Here is a 6,000-nt window from a genome sequence, read left to right as displayed (position 1 = left end):
AAGAAAAACAGAGAAAGTGAACAGACAAAATGTGAAAGTCTTTTGTCATAAATGTTTATTGACATGTTTATAAAAGAATGCTTATTAAGAAAGCAGGTTGTTCTGTTGAGAGACATGTTCATCTGATATGTTTACATAGATGTTGGGAAGTGACTCGTTGATACTGAGTAAGCACTATATTTCAAGGAAATGTTTGATATTGAGCACATTACAGTTTTGCCAATGAAGTTGTTTCAGCTAAGTGCATCAACACATCTCATTCTTGGAAAAGAGGGATGTGGTGTATCTGATCGAGTGTTCTGTGCTCGACTGTATTAGCCTGCGGTACCCCGGGTGCTGGGATCGATAGCTGATGCCTGAGTGTTGTTGTACTACTACTAAAGCGTGCCTACAAGTCACCTCGCCTCCGTGTACGTTATTGATTATCAAAGAGTACTAGTAACCCACGGTCCAGTTTGAGACATACCTCCAACACTCTTTATATAACATAAAGAACCACAACACTCCACGTCCTATGTTAAATATATCTCTATCTATTTTGCTGCTAAATGTTCCACTATGTCCGCCAGTTGCCCTCTGACTCTGTCTGTTGGCTGGAGTGTTAAGGAAATAGGTTCTCTTAAATATAGAATAAATAAATAAACCAACTAGAGGAATTCCAGGCCACAACTCAGCCTAATCCCTATCCACAACCTGTTTGCAGGTTTGTCATCTACTCCATTCATGTCTGTTGGTCACATAACTAAGTGTAAAGATCAGATATGGTTAACTCAAAATCAGACTGTTACCCTGTGTCCTCGCATTCTCCTGCCATAACACCAACTGTATTGGGATGAGGAAAATTCTTCTGAACTGTGCAGGGGAATTTGAACACCAGCGTGAAGCATGAGCTGACACGCTGTGGTATAAAAAACGTGTTAAGATGATTTTAGTGTCTCTTTAAAGATAACATAGCATTCAGTGAGGCTTCCAATCTAAGTATCCCATGACTGGGATAAACAGCCTTTAGATCTGAATGTCAAAGGTCCAGGCTACTACTTTGCTTTCGAAATATGTAGCAGTATAGAAAAAATGTGTGTGAGAAAACCATACCTATAGTTAGTCTATTTCTTGTTCCTAAAGATCACACGTGTTGGCAGTAGTGAGTGGATCATCGGATGTGATGTCAATTCAACTGCTGATTTATGCAAATGATGACATTTAGCCTTGAGGAACTAAATGAACAGGATCACTCTGCTCAGTTCGGACACATTTTAAATACTGTGGGTTAAAGTAGCTTGGAGAATATGTCGGCAGGCGGGAGAATTTATTGTGAAAGGTGGTTTTGTGGTGAGCGTGATTGGGCTGTAACGGGAGGGTGGCTGGTGCCTTAGCTCAGTGAAGACGCTGAATCTCTACCAAACAGTATTACAGATGAAGGTCAAAGGAGATGGTGTAACACGAGCAAAGTAACTAAACTAACTAAAGTAACTAGACTTGAAGTCATTTCAGTGGATTCACAGACGCTGATCAGAAGTAAACTACCATGACAGAGCTGACCTTTGATGGAATAGTGGAAGGAGCTATCGATAAACCATCTTTTATGCTCTCTTGGATTAACTGTTCATCATGAGAGTTATGAGAAATGAGTGGATGGAATTAACACATTCCTATTTCATAAGGTCTTTGGTTTCCCACTTTGAGGAAAATTATTGTACACGACCAGAATAGGGATGGGATCACAAGCATTATTGTCTGGAAAGACTTAATGTGAGAAGAGATGAGTAATTACAGACGTAGGGCTCCATATTCATGTTCATCATCACAACATGCATGATTTGTTGGAAAGACATCACCTGATAAGAGATACCCAAACACAGACATGATCCATATTGAGATATCCAGATTACAACTGATAATACTCAAGCTGTTTTCAGACATATCCTCTGGATAAAGTCTGGAGAATTGGCTACAATGTTTACCCAGAGTTTGCCATTCACAGGGCACAGCGCACCAAACACTCATATTTGTTTTCTTTTAGTTCTTTTAATTTTTAATTTTAAAATCCCGGCTGCAGGAGTTTGAGATTGGGGATGTGGTCGGGGGAACGGTGTCAGTGAGAGAGTCTGATTGTGCCCACGTGTTCTGTGTTGGCTTAGGGGAGAGCAGGGTAATGTGGGACATCGGGTAATGTGAGACACCCCCTGTATCTAGGCAACAGAACACATTTGTGGTCATCTGACCATTATGTTCAAGCCCCTCTCATTCCCCCCTTGCTATGAAGGAGAAGTTGGTGCTGGTGTTGTGGAAAGTATGTTTTTTCACAAAAATTTGTTTCTTGCTTTGAACTTAATCAACTTTTGTGTCAAAACAAATTGAATGAGGTAGAAAAACTTATATAATACATGTTGATGAACTTCCAACGTATAAAACCATGTGATTGATGCTAGCTGAAGATTAGTCTGAATTGCTAAAAGATGTTGTTTTTTCCAAAACGGTGGCTATCGGGTAAAGTGGGACAATTGCTGTGGGGTAAACAAACTTAACTTGTGCTTCATGGTAAAGCACAAGTTAAGTTTAGTCTTAAACATATTTTAGTGTTATATAACATTATGTATCTTTTATTTTTAATGTCATAAACATTGTAGAAAAGCCATCATGCCAAGAAACTATACACCAGGAAGACAACCTGGGGCCAAACACCCCTCGCAGAGATGGAGAGTGCAGCCGCTGAGGTCAAGCAAGGAAAGAAGTCCTTAAGAAAAGCTGGAAGGGATAGAAATATTGACGAGACAACCCTCAAAAGATTCATAAAGAAAAAAGAGAAAGGGAAAATAAAATCAGTAGCCTGGGGTGCAGTAGCTGATGTAAAGAGAATATTCACATATGAGATGGAGGAGGAGCTTGCCAAACACTTGAAACAACTAGCTGACCAGTTCCATGGCCTTGCTCCAGTTAAGTGCCGTGAACTGGCATTTGAATACGCAGAGAAAAACAATATCCCTGTCCCTGCCAATTGGACAGAGAAACAATGTGCAGGTAAGCTAGGGTGTGCAAGAGATCACATGAATCATAATAATCATAAATGTGCTTAATTGACCAATCCCCATGATTCTGTTACTAGTCTGATATTAGTTTTGGAATGTGTGGTTGTCAATCTAGCTGACAGGATTTTAACTATTACAACATGTGTTGTTATAGCAGTTTTAAAGTGGAAAAAGTAAGTGGATCACTTTACCCCTAAGCTGGGGTAAAATGAGACACAAGAGCACTTTCTTAAAAACAATCATATTTTCACTGCCCTTTGTCCTGAAGACATTCTGATCATTTCCATTGCTAGAAAACATCCTGAATTAATGGGAAATGTGTACATTTTTACTGATATATCATTTTAGCTCGCCTAGAGGGGAGCAAATGTAAAAAATGTCCCACATTACCCCGCTCTCCCCTATCACTCTCTCCCCTGTATCAGATGTAGCTTGCTGGAACTAGCAGCTGACTCACTGTTTTCTAAACATCCCATTATAAGCATTTCATCATATATGTAAATGTGATGGTAAAAAGCACTTTTCCATTCAAGTGATAATGGTCTTTTGGACCTCTTTTATATAGAGACAGGTGATGAATTGAAGGAAAAACAAACTAAAAATGTTTTAGTAAGGTTTTAGGCCACCACATGCAGCCAGTACATCTTATGGAACAAACTTGTTGTTGGGACAGTGTTTAGGTAAAACCAAAGGCCTTCTCTTCGGCCTATATGTGTAGTCAAAAGCCTGAAACAACATGTTCCATTTTTCTGGAAAAAGCCAGTGTACAGGGAACTCAGTCTCCCAGGATTCCTCAACTTCACCCAGAGGTATGAAAAGCCTCCTTTTGGTCACTCTGGACCCCATGACCTGTGAGGTCCCAGGGCAATATAAGGCCAGGTCTCCCCCAATTCTTTCTCTCTCTTCAATCCGTCTGAGGCCGGAAGGCTGCTAATCTCTCTTCCTGCATCGCTGAGGGGAGAAACCTGATTTCTCTAGCTCGCTCCTTCTCTTCGCATCCAACAAGAAGAGCGCAAAGGTGGAGCTTCCAGCTCATCTCACTAAGGAAACCTCCTCGAATCTCAAGCTCTACCAAACTCCTAGTAGTTACTCGATGTCCTGCAGGAAAATTTCAACCAGCATCTGAGCTGCACAGCTCAACAGAAGCATGAAGGCAGAAACCATACGACCAGCCAGAAGACTTCACAGAACTGCGAACTGAACTGCAACTTCATTTTTCCCCTTTCCTCGGATGGGTAACACAACTGTGCTTAACAATTATACTAGGCTAATCAAAACTTTTTATTTGATTCTGTGTGGTGTTTATAAGTTTTATTTGTGTTGTGATACTTTGGTTTTAAGTTATTCGAAAGTAATGTTAGTTTGCAAGGCTCCTCAGAGTCTTTCTTTGCATTTCATTCTACAGCCTTTGTCTAACTTAGCAGCAGAACAGACACAAGCATATCTCTTCACCTAAATCTTCCCCCGCTACCTGTCGTAAAACCACTTCAAAAGGAGGGGTGCTGTTTCTTAAGGTTGACCAGCGACCATTGTAGAACCACGAAATAAGGTGCTACCCTTTTGGCCAGCTGCCATCTTGGGAGCACTCTGATATAAATAGACACACACACTCACATACACATCTTTGTTTAGCGTGTTGTTAGAAATTTGTGTTTTTATACTTTATTACATTTATAATAAATGTTCTGCTTTCACAAATGTTCTTTCATTAATGTTGCATAAGTGAATTTTGCCAACATCTACACTGTCAAGAACTCCTTGTCCTTCAATATGGCTAACTATCTAGATCAGGGATGTCCAAACTACGGCCCAAGGGCCAACTGCGGCCCGCCATCCATTTTTAATTGGCCCGCATCAATGTCTTAAAGGGGACATATTATGCCCATTTCACTACAGTTGATATGGCTCCTTGGGGTCTTAATGAAATGTCTTTAACATTTTTTGGTCAAAAAACCACAAGGATAATTTAAAACAGCACCTTTTTACTCTGTCTAAAACAGCCTTCCTCAGATTGACCTGTTTTGAGTGCCCCGCCCCCCCCTCTCACCGCCCCGCCCCCGCTCTCACCAACAACCCATCCCCCTTCTCACTGCCCTGCCCCCGACACACACACACACACACACACACACACACACACACACAGACACACACACACACACACACACACATCTTAAATCTTCCCTTAGCATATTTAAGGTTGTTAAAATAATTTTAAGTCACTGTCCTACACATATATTTCTGTATCTGTTTGTTGTGTTTCTTCATTGAAGCTACAATTTTCTAAATGCTACACCTTCTGATAAAGATGTACATTATTTAAATACATGCATTAGATATGTGTGTATACACTATAATTGTATGTGTATATTTCCTTATACAGGGCATATATTCTGAGCGCACACACACACACGCAAACACATCCAGTTTCGCGTCTTAAATCTACCCTTAGCATATTTAAGGTTGATAAAATAATTTTAAGTCACTGTCCTACACATATATTTCTGTATCTGTTTGTTGTGTTACTTCATTGAAGCTACAATTTTCAAACTACTACCTCTGATAAAGATGTACATTATTTAAATACATGCATTAGATATGTGTGTTTACACTATATAATTGTATGTGTATACTTATTCATAGAGGGCATATATTCTGAGCGCACACACGGATCATGGAGGGGCTACAGCATTGGAGGCTAACACTGCAACTTTTGCGGAGAAATGCACTTAAAACCCGGGTATGAGTTTATTGAACAACGGAGGTGTCAACGAGCTAATGGTGACCGGCACCGGTAGGTGCAGCTCGGGTGCGTGGAGCAAATCTGTACGGGCCACAAAAGTTATAAGGCGCAGCTCTCTCCCCCCCCTCCTCCTCTGCTTCGCCGCCCAGGCATCACAGGAGAGGTTGTCCGCTGAGCGAGCGCCAAAGCACGGCTACAATACAGCCGGAGACCGGGACTGCAGTAAAGCGAGCC

Source organism: Platichthys flesus, chromosome 23, assembly GCF_949316205.1.
Source record: "Platichthys flesus chromosome 23, fPlaFle2.1, whole genome shotgun sequence".
NCBI classification, from domain to species: Eukaryota; Metazoa; Chordata; class Actinopteri; order Pleuronectiformes; family Pleuronectidae; genus Platichthys; species Platichthys flesus.
This window is presented reverse-complemented; position numbering follows the sequence as displayed.